This window comes from Elaeis guineensis, chromosome 7, assembly GCF_000442705.2.
Source record: "Elaeis guineensis isolate ETL-2024a chromosome 7, EG11, whole genome shotgun sequence".
NCBI classification, from domain to species: Eukaryota; Viridiplantae; Streptophyta; class Magnoliopsida; order Arecales; family Arecaceae; genus Elaeis; species Elaeis guineensis.
The window spans coordinates 72,173,288-72,193,776 of NC_025999.2; positions in this window are offsets into that span (position 1 = coordinate 72,173,288).

Below are 20,489 nucleotides of genomic sequence, written 5' to 3' on the forward strand. Positions count from 1 at the left end.
CGTGTTTAAACAATCTACATCTTTGATAGCAAAAGAACTTCCACATCAACTTGGATGACAAGAATATATATATATATAGATGGATGATCGCACGACTCTATGTGAGTATATTTTTTCAGATCAGAATATAAAATATTCTGCAGGAACCGTGGGCATCTCTGACCTTGTCGCCAAGTTTAGTCTCTGAAACGCTCAGCAATAAATGAAGCAACTTAATCTGCCACAATATTCACTTTTCGGAAGACATGGTGGATCGATACCTCAGTAAACTTTCGAATGGAAGTCCAGATGTCATGGAGGAGCGAATGGACCTCTAGCTATCTTATGTCATCCCGGATCTAGCCGATCCAACTTTCCCCTTGTCATTTTCTTTTTTGGATCCCTAATTCATCTTTCCCCTTACCTTTGAATAATGTTATATTTGGCAAGGTACTCTGTTCTATCTAGAACTCGTGTGTTGCTTTAAATTTCTACCGCTACTCCACAACTGGCTTTACAATGGAGGACTACAGGATCTCTTTCCCACATTGCTGCTCTCATTATTGCCAACCTGATATCCCCTTATTTAGTCCTATCTTACTATATTATTCTAGTGTTTATGTAATTATACAGAAGTTCTTTTTGCTTACAATACCTATCCTTACATGCTTAGTTCCTGCTTGTCTTAGCTGCAGGATGTTTTGGCAACTTTGTTCTTTACCCTATGTAATCAGCCACACTCGCTTGTTTTATCTTTAAATTCATTAATACAAAGCCACTGGCTCCGTAGTTTAACAAAAAGGAGATTGGCCTATTTTGGAAATTTGAGGATTGCCATGCAATAGGAAGGGGAGGATGTAACCATTTTGGAACTTGATCAATCTTTTTCCAAAATTCAAGATGCATGATTGAAAGAGCATAGATGATATATCTTGAAGTTGTTCTCTCTCTTTTTTTTTTTTTTGGTGGGGATTGTTGCGGCCAATCCTCCGTCGCCCGATCGCCGGAGTCGCACACCTGCAAGAAAAGTCCTCACTGACCGGAGATACCTCCGGCGGGGACCCTCCGACGGTCAAGTCAGAGAGGAGACTAGGCAATAGTGAAAAATCAGAGGCTCAGCTAGAGAGAGCTTGAGAAAGCTTGCTTAAAACTTACCAAAACTGTTGCCTTACCCTGTTTTATAGTAGAACGCGGTATGGTCCCGCCATTAATGGTGTAGACAACTGGGGAGTTGTCAAATCGTCGGAGGCTGTCAAATTGTCGTGGGTTGTTAAATCACTGAGATTAATCCATGTCCTTGACAGGACAATGCCCCAGGACAGCCATACCGCATGTCCTTGATAGGATAACTGCCCATAGCGGTTGTACGACGTTTGGACGAACTGACCAACTATATGTTAGTATTCGACTGTCAGAATGTCGGACGATGACTCGGAGACACCGTCGGCTGATCTGGTGCCTTGCGGAAGTCGGACGTCGGCTGCCACCCCCGACAGTGAGTCGGTGATATGGGTTCGGCCTCTCGATCGGTAGAAAACAGTACGGGTCTGTTCGACCGGATATTGCCGGCAACCATTGTCGGCAGTCATTGTCGAAGTCGTCCGTCGGTCTGGTCGGTAGAGTCGGGCATCGATCGGACCGATCCGAGGGTAAATCGACGTACAAGGGTCAGTCGGTATATCCCAACAGTTGCCCCCCCACTCCTGAGTCAGATATCGTGTTGGCCAGCGTCTCCACGTGGGCGACGGCTTCGGACGATAGGAGTGATTTTTCATCACGTCTTGCTCCGACTCTGGCGATCGTACCAACGAATGATCCGATGTCAGTCGTCCCACTGGGAATGCGAACCGCCGTCTCCTTGGGAACGCGAACCACCGTCTCCTTGGGAACGTGAACCACCGTCGGTTAATGAATTTCGAGATGCGATTTTTCCGTCACGTGTCAGGGGGCTATTGGGCCAGAACCGTTCATGCAGATGGAGGCGACGTGGCTCGATCTGGGGGCAGATGCGTCGAACCGTCAGACCGAGGAAAGGCCCAGGCGTTGCCACATGTCGACTTCCGAAAAATCCTCGTTCGGCGTGCTTTCATCTTGACCGTCGAAGGGCCTTATATATATGCGGCCACTTACATCCAAAACTTTACTTTTTGCTACAAATCTGTTCCTGACGCTGAGGCCCTGTCGAGTTGTCCCCCAGTTGCATGTAGTTGTTTCCGTCCTCTTATTTTGAAAGCTCTTCTTGAAGTTTTTTCCATTCTTGTCTCCTTGCATCCTTTCTCCTTTGGCATTTTTCTTCTTGTTCTTCTTTTGAGGCTAGTGTTATGGCTAGAACCTCTCCTCGAGGAAGTCAGTCGGAGAACCCAACCGACGATTCTCGGTTGACCCCGAAGGTGGAGGTTTTTTCACTTTCGGGACAGAACGTCGAACGGCTCAGGGAGCAGTAGGTATCCCGGAGCAGTTCGAACTCTTTGCCCCTGGGGCTGAGAGTCGGGTTAACAACCCGCCTCCGAGCCAGGTGGCTTTTTATGTCGAGGACCTTCGGGCAGGTCTTCGCTTTTCGATTTCGGAGTTCGTCCAGAATGTTTTGGATTATTACGGGCTTTGCCTGACGCAACTGGCGCTGAACTCAATCCGGTTGATAATCAGTTTTTCTTTGCTGTGTCGGCTTTTGCCGACCCTTCCTCGCATCTCTCTCTTTCGGGCGTTCTTCATCCTCCGACCCCATCCGAAAGCTCGAGGGTGGTAGTTCTTCAATCTCCGGAAGGGTCTTTCGTTCATTACCGGTCTTCCATCGTCGATCCACGGGTGGAAGAACCAATTTTTCTTTGCTTCTTCTTCGCTACCTTGGGAGTTTCCTTCTCGCTGGGACGACCCTCAGACTCAGTCGAATGAAAACAGTCAGGTGTAGGTTGGAGATCGAGAGGACTTTCACCGACTGAAGGATGTGTCGGTGCCGAAGCAGAGGGAGCTCATCACCGAGCAAGCTCTGTATGACGCCGGCCTAAGTTCGGTTCTCCGTTTAGGTACAGTTCGGTCCGTCGATCATTTTTTAGCTTTTTCATCCATCTTCGGACTTGCGCTAATCCTTTGTTGAAATTGCAGGCATGCCACCTAGAGTGAGATTGACAGATGCCGACATTCGATAGCATGCGGCGAGGAAGAGACCGATGCCTGGGGTCGGACCTTCACGGGCCCCCAAGAGGCCTCAGACATCATCCCCGACCGACATTGCGATGGCAGTACAGTCCGACACCGAATGTGTGTCGGGCTTTGAGCCGATCATCGCCCTGTCGGCGTCGGTGGTGCCACCTGAGGTGCCGTTCGAGGAAGGGGCGGCAGAGGGGGCAGTCGAAGGATCGTCGGTGCCCCCGCCTATGGAAGAGGTTCGGGCCGAAGCACGTGAGCCCGAACGACCTGCGGCGGCTCCCGTCGCACCCTCGGGAGGAACTCAGTCGAGTTCAAGCTTCCCATCCCTCTCCGATCTTTGGGCCTGGGCGACTGATCGGGGTAAGGCTCTGATGGCGTCGGCGGACGACACAAGGTCGGCAGACCGCATCACGTCGTCCGACGTTTGAGTTTCTGAAGGAGCGTCGGCACTGGCCAACCACAATTTGGCTAGGAGGTTGTGTCAGGCAACCATTCTCCCGGTCGATCGGGAGCTCTTGAAGAGTCGGTCGGTGATCGAGATGCTCTCTTCCTTTTACCCGACCATGATCTAGATGAGCTCTTCTTCTCCTTCTTCCTTCTTCATTATTATTTTTATCATTTTATTCTTCTGACGACCGGCCTTCTACTTGCAGCTGATTTATAATATGTCCGAGCTGGAGGCTGGGTACCGGAGGTTCGACGACGTCCGGGCGGCCTGGAAGAATAGGGCCGAAACCACCGAGGCTGAGAAGGCGACGCTGGTAGCTAGCTGAAGTTGTCGGTCGACTGGAGGCTAGGCTCGAGGAGGAGATCTCCCGACTCACCAATGACCTAGCCACCTCGGAGGTCGAACTTCAGTCAGCTCGCGAGCAGGTCCAGCGCAAGACCCGCTCCGTTCACCGGCTGCAGCGTGAGTGGGATGACTGCGTCGGGGAGCTCGAGGCCGAGCGCGAACAGCTTCGGGTTAGCCTGGAGAACCTGGCTAAGGTCGAGGAGAACTTGTCCTCCGTCCAAGCCGACGGCGACATAGCGAAGGCGAAGGCAGAGTCGGCCAAAGAGGCGCTAAGCCGGGCGGTGGAGGACTTCCGTGGCTCAGACGAGTACCGAGAGGAGCTTCTCGAGAGTGGCTTCGCCTCCTATCAGGTGGGGTACGAGGATGCCCGGGATGCGGTTCAGAGTTTGCACCCGAAGCTCGACCTGAGCAGCGTCATCCCTCCAGGGTCGGAAGACCGAGCCGCAGAGGAGGAGGCCGACCCACTGCCGACGGGATGAGTTGCCGAAGGTGAGGTGGCTCCAACCTTCGATCTCTCCCCGACCCGAACAGGCACGTCGGTTGCTCCCGAACTCTCCCCGGTGTAAGAAGTCGACTCCGACGAATAGTCGGAGTGTCTGCTCCATTGTTTTTGTATTCTTTTATTTTTGTTTCGTCTTTGATATTTATAATCGGGTTCGGCCCAATTTTGTAAGTCACTTCAACTAAATGAAATCAAAGACTTTTCAAACTTTTTCCCGGATGCGGTTCAAAGTGTATGTCTCGCCGAGCCGTCCCCGAGAGTATAGGTCGTAGCTCCGACATACCTCGTTAGGACGTTCGGTAGGATCCAGCGTAGCCGATCAAAGTAGTCAGTGGCGTGCGCTGTGCTAAGGGCAGAGCAAGCTTCGATCACAGGCCGGCGTCCTGACTGTCGTGCAGGTTGCATAGGATCCGATGGTCGAGAGTCATCCTGACTGTAGGTCGAGCGTGCATGTCGGGTCAGGTGTCGGCCAATTTCCGAACGTAGCTTGTCGACACGATCATTCCGTAGAGTCTGATAGTCGAGTAGCATCCGACGTATTCGGATAGAATAACGATGACAAGTCGAATATCCGTTGTCCGATCCTTGGTCGGGTGTGCACGTCGGGACGTATGATAAACGGTGGCAAGCCGAATATCTTTCGACCAGTCATGACCAAGTCGGTATGTCACGAGTGCGACCGCAGTCGTCTTGGCATTTTGTCCTTCGTAGTCGAAGCTAAGTCAGCAAGTTAGCCAGCCGCGTTGGTCGAAGCCCTTTGCCTTCAAAGACGGAGGCCGTCGTAGATATTCCGTCCCTTCGATCTCCATCGTAGAATCTGATAGTTGAGTAGTGTCCGACATATTCGAATAGAATAACGATGACAAGTCGAATATCCATTGTTTGGCCCTTGGTCAGGTGCTCACGTCGGGACGTATGATAAACGGTGGCAAGCCGAATATCTTTCGACCGGTCGTGACTAAGTCGGTATGTCACGAGTGCGACCGCAGTCGTCTTGACATTTTGCCCTTCTTAGTCGAAGCTAAGTTGGCAAGTTAGCTAGTCGCGTTGATCGAGAGTCGACTGTGGAAGGAGCGTGGCTTTAATTCAGAAAAGTTTCATCGCCAACGTTGGCCTTCCGTTAATGTAGACAGAACGATCCTCATGGGAGTCCGATGTGTCGTCAGCGATCGAGCCGCAGATTCGACAATCGAGCCATAAATTCGACGATCGAGCCGTAGATTCGACGATGGAGCAGTAGATTCGACGATCGAACCGTTGGTTCGACGATCGACGATTGAGTCATAAATTCGACGATCGATGATCGAGCCATTGGTTCGACGATCGACGATCGAGTCGTAGATTCGATGATCGGCGATCGAGCCATTGGTTCGGTGATCGACGATCGAACCGTTGGTTTGACGATCGACGATCGAGCCGTTGGTTCGACGATCGACGATCGAGCCATTGGTTCAATGATCGGGCCGTCAGTTCGACGACGGAGCCGTAGATTCGGCGATCGGTGATCGAGCCATTGGTTCGGCGATCGACGATTGAGACGTAGATTCGACGATCGAGCCATTGGTTCGACGATCGAGCTGCGTTGGTCGAGGCCCTTTGCCATCAAAGACGGAGGCCGTCGTAGATATTTCACTCCTTCGATCTCCATCAGGATCTACGCACGAGGAGCAGAGAGGAGTGTAGGAGTTATACTTGCAATACATCGCTCTCGGACTCCGCTGTCGGGGCGATCTTAGGCTCCGTCGTCGGGGCGAGACCCGTTTGTCGGTCGGGGGCCTGCTGGGTTCAGTAGGGGCCCAACCTTTCTTCTGCTTCTCCTTCTGGCCCGTACCCTCCATCAGGCACCGATCGGAAGCTCCTTCATCCGCGTGCATGTATTTATACGCGCGCTCCAGCAATTCGACGTACATTCGGGGGAGGATCTTGTCCAAGAAATATGTGAATCGGGACCCCCTTAGCCTCCTTTTTATGGTTGAGATAGCTATGTCTTCATTGAGGTCCCAGACCTCAAGTGTGGCCGCATTGAATCGGGCCACAAAGTGTCGGAATGTCTCATTTTTTCCTGCTTGAGGGAGAAAAGACTGTCCGAGGTTCATGTCGATTTTCGGCTGGTGCTGAAATGGGCCACGAAAGAATGCTCGAGCTGCATGAAGGAGTGGATACCTCCTGAGCGGAGGCCGAAGTACCAGGCCCTAGCAGCTTTACGAAACGTGACGGGGAAGCCGATGCAGAGGAGGGTATCGATTGCCCGTTGAATTGTCATGAGAGCCTTGTAGCTCTCCAGATGGTCAACTGGATCGGTGGAGCCGTCGTAAGGCTCCACATGAGGCATCTTGAACCGACTAGGGATCGGTTCGTCGAGGATAAATTGAGAGAGAGGTTGGGTGGTCCAAAAGTCGACGTCGTTCGAAGACTTCTGACCATCCACCTGAAGCTGGGCAAGCTGACGGTCGATTTCTTCGAACTTACGTTCGTAGTCGTCCAACCGTTGGTGTTGAGAAATCTCAGAGGTTGAACCTCCCGACAAATTTGAGAGTGAGGCGGACGGCGTCCGCGGTCGCTTCTCCTTCCTCGCTCGCTCCAGTTGGGAAGGAGAAGGATGCCAAGACCGGTGGGTGTCACGCTGTGGCCGCCTCTCCCCCTCTCGGTGGGAGTGATGAGACGGCTGCTCTTAAGGAGGAGATGGAAGTTGATGCGGGCGTCGGCGGCTGCTTCTGGACAGCATAGGGTGCGCCTTCGGTTGTTCTGCCGATGGTTGCGGCAACTGAGTTGGTTGCTGTTAGAGGTTTTTGACCGTGTCTGCCAGAACGATCATTTGTCGTACGATCATCGCGATATGTTTCTCCATGGTCACCACCGGGTGCGGAGAGCTGGGTTCCGTCACGGAGGGTAAAGGAGGGGCCTCTTCCCGACGGAAAGAGTGTCTCGTCAATCCGATAGCTCTCGATCACTGAGCCCTGATTTTCATCATCTCGAGAGGTTTTTTAAGCTCGATGGAGCTCGCTGTCTTACCTCTATCGAATGCCCCTATCTGGCGTGCCAAATCTGTTGCGGCCAATCCCCCCGTCGTCCGATCGCCGGGGTCGCGCACCTGCAAGAAAAATCCTCACTGATCAGAGATGCCTTCAGCGGTGACCCTCCGACGGTCAAGCCAGAGAGGAGATTAGGCAACAGTGAAAAATCAGGGGTTCAGCTTGAGAGAGCTTAAGAGAGCTTGAGAAAGCTTGCTTAAAACTTACCAAAACTGTTGCCTTACCCCGTTTTATAGTAGAATGCGGTATGATCCCTCCATTAATGGTGTAGACAACTGGAGAGTTGTCAAATCACCGAGGACTGTCAAATCACCGTGGGTTGTCAAGTTATTGGGATTAATCTATATCCTTGGCAGGACAATGCCCCAGGACGGCCATACTGTATGTCCTTGACAGGACAACTGCCCATAGCGGTTGTACGGCGTTTGGGCCGACTGGCAGACTATATGTCGGTATTCGGCTGTCGGGATGTCGGGTGGTGACTCGGAGACACCGTCGGCTGATCTGGTGCCTTGCAGAAGTCGAACGTCGGCTGCCACCCCCGACAGTGAGTCGGTGATATGGGTTCGGTCGGTCGGGAACAGTACGGGTCTGTTCGATCGGATATTGCCGGCAGTCATTATCGGCAGTCATTGTCGGAGTCATCCGTCGGTCCGGTCAGTAGAGTCGGGCGTCGGTTGGATCGGTCTGAAGATAAGTCAGCGTACAGGGGTCAGTCGATATATCCCAACAGGGATATAGCTATCTAATTCAAATGCTTCGATGTAAAATCTATTTGGATGTCAAAAAATTATTATTTAGAAAGCGTTTGATTTACGATCGAAATTAAAATCAGAATAGATTAAAATAATAATATTTTTTATTATATTTGATTCATAATTGAAATTGAAAATGGATCAAAATATTTTTAAGTAAATTTTTTGAAAATCAATTAAATAAAGAGGTATGCTTGAAAAATTATTTTTTTGAATAAATATAATATAATGGTATTTGAGTATTAGGAAAAAAATTGAAATTAGATTTTAAAAAATTAAAATATTTTTATTTCTACCTAGGAAATGAAAATAAGTGATTGCTCACCTTTTGAGTCTTGCTCCTCGCAACCAAAGGCACGATTAATTTAAAAAAGAAAAGAAAAGAAAAAAAAAAAAAAAACGGGAACAAATCCGTCACCCTGATGTGGTTGTTTCCTCTTAGATTTTGGCAGACACAACGTTTTGATCATGCAACCAGGACAACTACGATGACTCAGCGGCATATCAAAATTTGGGCCCCACATTTGTTCACTGGTGACATCTTTGTTTAAAGCTCCAAACAACGTCCCATCAATTTGCAGTGGAATTAGAGAGCTGAATGTACTAAAAATCGAATAAAAGACTTTTTTTCTTCGATTTCAGTTTCCGAAAACATGAGTTGATGGGTCACCGGAGGAAAGGCCGTGTAGAATGAGTTATAAACCATGCATATTATTGTTGTCACGCCTCGGATCCAAATTTACGAGTCGAACACCGTGACAATCACCGTATATTTATAATTTTTTTTTTATAAATATATAAAATATCAATATATTATAACAAAATAAAATCAAATAATTATTATTTAATTTTAATTTAAATAATTAAATTAATAATCTTATATTTAATAAAATTTTATTAAAAATAAAATAATACATCTAAATTTAATAAAATTAACAATGCTAAATCTCGTCTCTAAAAATTCTGTCTCAATATTTTTTTCACATTCGTAATTAATTATCTGAATCTGAAAATAATAAAAAATAAAATAACGAGTTAGATAATTCAATAAATAATAAATATCTCAATTAGATATTTCAGATAATTATATAATTTTTTAAAATAAATATAAAAAATATATTTCATGCTAATTCAATACAAATCCAATCTTTTTCAAATATTCATATATAATATAATCATAAACCCGATTTGAATCAAAATACTCATAACTCAACAGCCTCGATTATGACATACAACCTCCACTAACAGGGTCCACTGAACACCAATGCACAATTCCCACTAGCAGGATCCACTGAACACCAGTGCACAACCTCCACTGGCAGGATCCACTAAATACCAGCGCACAACCCCCATTGGCAGATCCACTGAGTACCAATGTATGATCCCCATTGGCGGGATCCACTGAAATATAATTAGACTGAGAGCATAAATTCGATCTGTATCAAAATATTTTTGTATCATAACATATCATAATTTTCATTGTACATATGCGTAATCAATAATCCATAGTATTTCAGAATCATTTTTCTTTCGAAATACAATTTCATAAATCATGTATAATTTTAAAAAAATAATTATTTACTTTCAAAATAAATATAAAATATCTTGAGAAGATGATTCATTACTTACCTTTCACAGATCACTGAACGAATAAATCGATTAACCTTTAGGAGATTCTTCAGTGCCTATTATTTAAAATTATATTTTTATATTAATTTTAATTCAAAATTAGTTCTAAACAAATCTCAAATTAAAACTCTTCTTAAGATTGGATCCTTCACTAAGCTCGATCAAAATCATCGAAGGAAGCTTTTCACTATACTAATCTTAGAAAGATAACTTTAAGAGAGAGAAATCCATTAAGAGAGAGAAACAGTATAGAGAGAAAAAATTTTAGAGAGAGAAAGTAAGATTCAGATTGAAGGAAGAAAGAGAAGAGAGAGAAACTCTCTCATATTTTTTTATTTATTATTATTATTTTCTTTTTTTTCTTCTTCTTCATGGGAGACAGAGAACCCGCACGCCCTCTTCTTTCCCTTTTTTTTCACGGAACAGGGGAGCTCTTGCTCCCCCTTGTTCCCGATGAGGAGGCCATCCCCGTCGGTCGACCACCACTCGACCGGTGGGGCTAACCCCGGCGATGTCGAGCAGTCAGGTCTGATGATCGGCGATGGCCAAACTGCGACAAGAAATCAAAACAAAATAAACAATAGGGAAACCTAAAAATCCATGATTTCAACATATTTTGGCTAAAAATCTGGCAAAATTTCCAACTCAAAACCTATAAAAGATTTAGTGGAAGATGATTAGAGGAATTTACCTAATTTCTTGAAGGGATTTGATTTGATTTTTTGTGGCCAAAATAAAACTAAGCTGCCTATAATTATGAGGAAAAGAAGAGAAGACTAACAGCAGACTTTGATGATTTTCGGTGACGAAAAATTAGAGAAATTAGGGCCTTTAAATAGACCACAAATAGAAGGGATTTAGAGTTTATTTTCAATTAGGATTTCGAATAGATTTGGGATTTGATTGGAAGAGGAACTCATTCGGGAGCTCCTCGCGTTCTTCCTTGGTTCCACGCTCACAGCCTAGCACGTGCAGAGCAGGTGCTGGCTTAAAAGTTCTTCTCTTTTTTTTTTTTTTTTTGAATATTACATTCTACCCCCCTAAAAATAATTTCATCCTCGAATTTTTTTTTTCTACTTAAGTCCTCAAAAATTTAGATTACTTTTATCATTTTATGTTAAATCATGTCATCCTCTAATTTCAAAATCGAATCTTTTATCATAATATTTATCAAATCAAATTATTATTCCGATCAGTTTGAAAATTCAGACCACTATGCTTTCGTTGCACACTTTGATTCAGTCCACTAATACACTTGTGTCAATTTAAGTTTCTAAATTATATCATGATCAGTATAAGTCATTGTTCCTAGTGTCTACCCATCTACACTCATGTCTGATTCTATATGTCATATAGTTTATCCACTTATGCTCTGATACCACATTAATTGTCATGCCTCCGATCCGAGTTCACGAGCCGGAGGTCATGGCAACTGTCGCATACTTATGAAGAACTCTCTCCACAAGCATGCAAGGCATCAATGCATCACAACGGGATAAAATCAAATAATTATTATTCAACTTTAATTTAAATAATTAAATCAACTATTTTGCATCCAATAAAATTTTACTAAAAATAAAACAATAGATCTAACTTCAATAAAGTTAATAATGCTAAATCTCGCCTCTAAAAGCTTTGTCCCAATATTATTTTTCATACTCGCAATTAATTATCTAAATCTGAAAAAGATAAAAAAAAAATAATGAGCTAGATAGCCCAGTAAGTAACAAATATCTCAACTAGATATTTCAGATAATTATATAATTTTTTAGAACAAATACTGTGAATAAACATAAAAATATATTTCATGCTAATTCAATACAAATTCATTCTTTTTCAAATATTTATATATAATATAATCATAAATCCGATTCGAATCAAAATACTCATAACTCAACAGTCTCGATTATGACCAACGTTTAACCCTCATTGACGGGATCTACTGAATACTAGTGCACAACCTCCACTGGCAGGGTCCATTGAACACCAATGCACAACCCCTACTAGTAGGGTCCACTAAATACTGGTGCACAACCTTCACTGACAAGGTCCACTGAGTACCAACGTATGATCCTCATTGGTGGGGTCCACTGAATATAGTTAGATTGAGAGCATAAATCCGATCTGTATCAAAATATTTTTGTATTATAATATATCATAATTTTTATTGTACATATGCATAATCAATAATCCATAGTATTTCAGAATCACTTTTTTTTCAAAACATAATTTCATAAATCATGCATAAAAAAAAAATTATTTATTTTCAGAATAAATATGAAATATCTCGAGAAGATGATTCATTACCTATCTTTCACGAACCACTAAATGAACAGATTGATTAACCATTAGGAGATTCTTCAGTGCCTATTATTCAAAATTATATTTTTATATTAATTTTAATTCAAAATTAGATCTAAATAAATCTCAAATCAAAATTTCTCTTAAGATCGGATCCTTCACTAAGCTCGATCAAAATAATCAAAAGAAGCCTTTCACTATGCTAATCTCAGAAAGATAACTTTGAGAGAGAGAAATCCATCAAGAGAGAGAGAAATCCATCGAAAGAGAGAAACAGTCTAGAGAGAGAAAATTATAGAGAGAAAGCAAGGTTCAAATTAAAGAGAGAGAGAAGAGAGAGAAATTCTCTCTCATATTTTTTTATTTATATTATTAATATTTTTATTTATTTTTTTCTTTTTTCTTTTTCTTTTTTTTCTTCTGCTTCACTGGAGACAGAGGACCCGCACGCCCTCTTCTTTCCTTTTTTTTTTTCACAGAACAGGGGAGCTCTTGCTCCCCCTTGTTCCTGATGAGGATGCCCTCCCCCTCGGTCGACCACCACTCTGATCGGTGGGGCTAACCCCGACGACGTCGAGCAGTCGGGTTCGATGACCGACGACGGCCAAACCACGATGGGAAATCAAAACAAAACAAAAAATAGGGGAACCTAAAAATCCACGATTTCAACATATTTTGGCTGGAAAACTTGCAAAATTTCCAACTTAACACCTATAGAAGATTTAGTGGAAGATGATTAGAGAAATTTACCTGATTTTTTGAAGAGATTTGATTCGATTTTTGGTGGCCAAAACAAAACTAAGCTGCCGGTAATTAGGAGGAAAAGAAGGGAAGAATAGCAGCAGGCTTTGATGATTTTCGATGACGAAAAGTCAGAGAAATTAGGGCCTTTAAATAGACCACAAATAGAAGGGATTTAGAGTTTGTTTTCAATTAGGATTTCGAATAGATTTGGGATTTGATTGGAAGAGGAACTCATTCGGGAGCTCCTCACGTTCTTCCCTGGTTCCACGCTCATAGCCTAGCACGGGCAGAGCACGTGTTGGCTTAAAAGTTCTTCTCTTCTTTTTTTTTTTTAATTTTTGGGTATTACAATTGTCCTAAACTTCCATGGCTGATTGGGGAGAACAGGAATCCTTTGTGATTGCAACACTTGGAAATGAACGTTCATTTTTTTTTTATTTTTAATTATATCGCTGGTCCATGCACATATTTAGACCATGACATTTTGTTCAAAAATTATGAATTTTTTTATTACTTCATAAGATTTTTTTTGGCTGTTGAGAGTGATTTGACTCAGGATGATGAGTTGACAAATTGAAGATGACGATCTAAGAACCTAAATCATTGGATGGAGCCTTCAAAGCAGTTGATGATGGCTGAATCTTCGATTGAACCTCTAAGGATGCCCTGAAACAATACAGTAGAGAAAGTCTACTTATCAAAAATATTTTAATGAAAACTTTATAATGCCTAAGTCAGATCATATCAGTGGATCAGTAGAGATTCTAAGTAAAAAAAGATAGAGAAAAGTAAATAGGAGAGAAGCCATGGTCCGTAAGAGTTCAAGATGATTTTAAGAGAGATAAGTTCCATTAGAACTAATCTCAATTTGGACCTTAAAGAGACTTTGTTTAGGATTTTCTTTAAACTCATAAGACACCATAGGTGTTGCCCAGCTATGCAACCCAAGAGGGGGGGGTGAATTGGGTTTCTAAAAATTTTAAACTTAACTTACACCTTATGAAGATTGTTTAGCAATAGTAAGATAAATAAGAAGAGTATAGTTGATTCAAGGCTAATGGTTAAATGCAAGAATGCAAGAGAATAAAGAAGTTCTAAAGAAGAGCAATTAGGCACAACACAAATAAGAGGATTTATAGTGGTTCAGTGCCAACCTTGCACCTACATCCACTCCCCAAGCTCCTACTTGAGAATTTTAATCCACTAACTTGTATTCAACCTGAATACACTCGTCGGAAACTCCAACTCTAGCTATCCCAAGCTAGTTCATTTATTTTTCGGGTATAAGCCAACCCAATACAATTTGACTCAAGGTTCGAATCAACCTTCCCACATTTTAGAATCCTTCCAAAACAAAAACAATAACTCAAAAGGAGTATTACAATTTATAGCACAGAAAATACAAAAGAAGCTTCTTTAATGAGCGAATTAGGCTTTAAATACACTTTACTCAAATAGAAGAAAGCTCTTTCCGATTTTCTCAAGATGGTTGGAGACTTGAAAAAGCACTTGAGGAGTTGGTAAATTTGAATTAAAAGCTTCTTGAATGCTTTGAGTGGGCACTTGCTTAGGGCTAAAAAGTATGCTTGAAATTCTCTTTTCAAAAATCCCTCTTATGCTTGATTCTCACCTTTTAGTCCCTTTTATATCTTTAAGGAATGGTGGAGAGCAATCTGGGCTGAAATAGAGCCGTTAAACCACATTAATGAGCATTAAATGCACTTAAAATGGATTAAAAACTAGCCATTGCGAAACTTTTCCATCACAGGGGTCGACTCATGCTCATGGGTCGACTCATGGGGTCGACCTCTGTGGAAAACAGCAGAAAATAATGGTTCTGTAATTTTGGCCTAAAAATAGCAGAGGTCGACTCATGGGGTCGACTCATGCCCAGGGGTCAACCCATGGGGTCGACTCACAGACTGTGCCAGCCAAAAAATTCTGCGTGCCAATCAGTCCTTTGTGCCATGAGTCGACTCATGGGGTCGACTCAAATATACAAACATGAATATCTTTCAAAATACATGTCCAAAAATTATAAAATTTTCTCCAATGGATCACAAATCTTTTGTTCTTGCTCTTGATGCTTTTAAATCAGGATTTGGTAAAATTATGATTTTTTTTCTGAAATGCAATAAGTCTTTTTCAAGCGAAAATCATTAGTAACCCCTTCAAATACTTTGTAATAATCAAAATCAATCCAAGGAGCAACAATCTTTCCCTTTTTGATGATGACAAAATACTTGAGCAAAAGCCTATATAATGCATTGAGCATGAATTTTAAATTTATGAAGATGCATCATTTAAGTATTATAGCCATGCATTGGAATGAAATGCATCATAGATAGTTTGAAGATAAATGTGAAATTTGCTACCAATTTGAAAATTGCTTATAAATGCATTTGCTTGGAAAGAAGAGCTGATGATTTTGATTCTTTGACACATGACACATATGCCCATTTGCTTATGTTGCTCATTTGCCTAACAATTTGCTTATTGCTCATCTGCTTAATAATTTGAAAATTTGCTCATTTGCTTATATTGCTCATTTGCTTAACAATTTGAAAATTTGTTGAAAATTTACTCATTTGCTTATATTGCTCATTTGATTCTTTACTCTTCCTTTTTGACAGCATCAATTGAGGTTCTTTACTCCCCCTTTTTATTGAATATATTTTCTCTATTCCTTCCTTTTGATGGGATTAATTTTACTTCTTTAACTTCCTTCTTTATTGCTTGTTTCTTAATTACTTATTGTTTTACTCCCCCTTAATATAGCAAACATGAAAGATACACCAATTGGATACCATATTGCAATTCTTAGTATTTTACATCATGGATAGGAGTTATTTTGCATACTCATAATTAAAAGCAACTTAATTTGAAAGTCATTCATTGAAAGTCAAAGAGTATATATATATTTATAATCAAAAAGTGACTGATTACATAGTTGTTCCAATACATATACCAAAAGTCAATCAGTCAACATCATTACATGGCCCAAAAGATAGATCCTAGACTAAAACTAAAGAAAAGACTAACTACACAGGATCTAGTAGAGATCATGACTAGATGGATCAGAGTCAGATGAATCAGAGATGGGATGAGGAGATGAAGTATCACGACCAAGGGCTCGACCTCGACCCCGTCTGCCTCTGCCACGGGTGGAGGTGCCGGCACGAGTGGAGGGATGTGAGGATCCTAAAAGCTGTGAAGCAAAGGACTGTACTACAAGTGATAGTCTGATAGTGTCCAGAAGGTTTAAGGCTCTCGAAACAGACTGTAGCAGTGCAGTGAACTGGGTGAAAGAATGCTCACTAGAGCCTCTGATCTCTCTCCTCAGAAAGTCAAATCCGCTCTCCAAGACTCCTCGCAGTCTGACTGCCTCCGCAGATAGGTCTGAAACCCCAGTGATGTCCTCATGTGGCTGTGGGTGGGTTAGAGCCAGTACTTGCCTTTGCAAGTCGAATACTCTGGCAGTCAGTCTCACCATACAACCCTCAAGCTGCTGAATGTGAACTGACTGATTTGAAATCATCTGAAACATAGTGGAGATGTGAGGGATCAGTGCCTGATCAGATATATCATGAACTATCGATCCCTGAGCAGAAGCTGAAGTACCCATCTGACGAGATAGTATAGAAGCCACGCGCTGAGATATCATCTCTATCTGGTCGTCAGCCAATCTGATCTCTGAGGAAAGTGCTCTGCTATCTGGCTGCTGGACTGGAGTGTGCCTCTTCGTAGACTCTGATGGGCCAGCCTCGTGATTCGAAACGAACTGAATGTCTGGAGATGCTGCCCTGAGATCACGGAGGGGTGAGGATGGTCCTTTTTTCTTAGCTCTATCCTCAGCTCTCTCTTCCACACCTTTAGTCCAACCACCATCTATCTTAGTAAATCCCATGCGGTGCAAAGTATGTTGGTTGATGGTGTTAGAGTGAGAAAACCTAACTACTGCCTCCCCCTCAAAGCTGACTCCAAACCTCCTGAATACTAAAGTGAGGGCCATACCGAAAGGCAGATGTGCTTTGGATCTATTCAGGATTTCTCTCATAGCCTCAATCATTAATGCTGGGAGGTTCAAGGGGGTTTGGGTAATCACATAAAACATAATGCAGATGTCTCAGCCTGAGAGGAGATCATGTCTACCACTTCTGGGGAAGAATAGCTTTGTTACCATTTGATGTAGTATCCTCATCTCAATGGAAAGGATCTTGGCTTCTAATTTGTTTAGGCTTCCCGAGAAGGTTCTTCCTAGAATCACATTAATTTCCTCCTCCTTAACTGGGAGTTCCATATTTGTGTATCCCTCACAGGGTAAATGAAGAATTTCTCCCAAAAGCATAGGATCTAGACTGATTTCTATACCCTTAACAGTGGATCTTACTGTTTCATTGCTATAGCTCAAGTTCAAAAAAAATTCTCTAACCAGATCCACATAGGTAATTTCTTTAAGTGAACAGTAGAATTTCCAACCTTGATCCTTGATTTTTGAACCGATAGAGAACCCCTCCTTTTCAAAAAATCTAAAATCTATGTTTTTCCAGGGTTCTACCTTCCTATCAGATAAGAAAATCTTACTGGGGCTTATTGGAGACCGAGAAGTAGCTGGAGCAAGGATTGAAGCTGACGTGGTCTCGGTTGCCTGCCTCTTCCGACGCACACCTTCTTCCAACCCGCGGACCGATTTTCTTCTTTGTGGAAGCTTCATTTTCGGAGCCATTTCCACAACCAGAGCAAGCAAGGATCTTAGGAGATCGAATGTGTGAGGAGATAGAGGGTTTTTAGGGGAAGGATAGAGATTTTTGGAGGAGTGATATCCCTATTTGGAAGAGACGGGTAGAATCTAGGGCACGCTCAAACCGCTCCAAATAAGGAAGGAGAAGGGGAAAAACTTGATTCCTAAGGGTCGATTTGAGGTGTAAGAGGCGATGGGAGAAGAGTCTTGGGAAAAGGACTTGGGTTTGGAGAAGAAGAGAAGGGGACCTATGGCTTGGAGGAAGGAAAAAGATGGAAGAATGGGTCGGCTCAAGGATGGATTTTCAACAAAAAGAAAGAGCCCGTGGGATTTAGCCAAGAATTACAAGTTTGCCCTTGGGTCGACCCTAGGGGTCAACTCATAGCTCACAAAAATTCAGAAAAATGATGAAATAATTTTTGAAAAATTCAAAATTTTAGGAGAAGGATATTTACTCAATGATCAATTATGAGAATGATAATTTTGAGCTTTTAAGCTCAAGAGAAATGATGAGAATTGAGTTTAAAGAGTTTTTGACATTGATCCCTTGGGATCAGAGAGATATTTAAGCAGATGGATCAAGGATTCCTAGTTCTCTCCTAATTTCACAAAATCTATCTTCACTTAGGGCCTTTGTAAAGATGTCGGCTAATTATTTTTCAGTACAAACATAGTCAAGAATTATGTCTTTATTTTGAATATGTTCTCTTATCAAATGATGCCTGATTTTAATATGTTTAGACCTAGAATGCTGAATTGGATTTTTAGTAAGATTTATAGCACTAGTGTTATCACATCTTATGGGAGTTTCATTAAGTTTGATACCAAAATCTTCGAGTTATTGCTTAATCCACAAGATTTGAGCACAACAACTTTCGACTGCAATGTATTCGGCCTCGACCGTAGACAGTGCTATCGAATTTTATTTCTTGCTAAACCAGGAGATTAGATTAACTCCAAGAAATTGGCAAGTTTCACTAATATTTTTTCTGTCTAATCTACATCCAGCAAAATCAGCATCTGAATATCCTATTAAATCAATTGATGAGTCCTTAGAGTACCATAATCCTAGTGTTTGTGTACCATTTAGATGTCTAAAGATTCTTTTAACTGCATTCAAGTGTGATTCTTTTGGATTTGATTGAAATCGAGCACAAAGACAAACACTAAACATAATATCAGGTTTACTAGCAGTTAAATATAGTAGAGAGCCAATCATACCTCTATAAAATTTTAAGTCTACACTTTTACCTTCTTCATCTTTGTCAAGCTTACATGAAGGGCTCATGGGTGTGCCAATTGCTTTGAAGTTCTCCATTCCAAATCTTTTGAGTAATTCCCTTGTGTACTTGCTTTGGATGATGAAGATTCCTTCCTTTGTTTGTTTGATTTGGAGTCTGAGGAAGAATATAAGTTCTCCCATCACGCTCATCTCGAACTCCCCCTGCATGAGCTTTGCAAAATCTTGACAAAGAGTTTCATTAGTAGACCCAAAAATAATGTCATCAACATATATTTGTATAACTAATATATCATCTTGATTTCTTTTAATGAAAATGGTTGTGTCTACATTACCTCTTGAAAAATTATTATTAAGTAAAAATTTGCTTAGCCTTTCATACCAAGCCCTGGGTGCTTGTTTCAAACCATGTAGAGCTTTATTTAATTTAAAAATATGATTAGGAAAAGTATGATTTTCAAAACCTGAGGGTTGTTCTACATAGACTTCTTCAGCAATATATCCATTTAAAAATATATTTTTGACATCCATTTGAAATAATTTAAATTTCATAAAGCAAGCATATGCAAGTAGAAGTCTAATTGCCTCTAATCTAGCAACAGGTGCAAAGGTCTCATCAAAATCAATTCCTTCTTCTTGATTATAACCTTTAGCAACCAATCTTGCTTTATTTCTTATTACATTTTCATGTTCATCTAATTTATTCTTAAAAACCCATTTTGTGCCAATTATTGAATAATTTTTAGGTCTTGATACTAAAGTACATACATTATTTCTTTCAAATTGATTAAGTTCTTCTTGCATTGTATTAATCCAATTATAATCTTTTTCAGCTTCTTCAATGGTTTTAGGTTCAAGATGAGAGACAAAAGCAAAATGATTGAATGCATCTTTAAGTGACGAATGAGTTCTTACACCCTGTGAAGGATCACCAATAATTAGTTCCTTGGGGTGATTGTGAACATACCTCCATTCTTTGGGTAGATCATTTGTATCTTGAGGTTGTTCTTGTTGTTCTTCACCTCCCTCATCCTGTTTGTCTTCATGTTCTTCATCATCTTGAATTATTGAATCTTTCAGAGTGATCTCCTTCATCCCTTCTATAAGAGGATCTGCATCATCAACACCTTCATTCTTTCTTGAAGAAAGATCGTTAGTTTCATCAAAGACAACATGTATTGACTCCTCTACTACTAAGGTTCTTTTGTTAAAAACTCTAAAAGTTTTACTAGAGGAGGAGTAATCAAGAAAGATTGCTTCATCGGATTTTACATCAAATTTTTCAAGTCTTTCTTTCCATTGTTTAACATAAAACATTGGCAACCAAAAACATAAAAATATGCAATATTAGGTTTTCTTCCTTTCCAAAGCTCATAGGGGGTTTTCTTTAAAATTTATCTAATTAAAGCATGATTTAAAATGTAACATGCTGTGTTAATAGCTTCCGCCCAAAAATATCTTGGAAGGTTGCTTTCACATAGCATGGTACGAGCCATTTCTTCAAGAGTTCTATTTTTTCTTTCTACTACTCTATTTTGTTGGGGTGTCCTAGGTGCAGAAAAATTATGGTCTATTCCTTTTTCATCATAAAATTTTTCAAAGTCTTGATTTTCATATTCGGTTCCA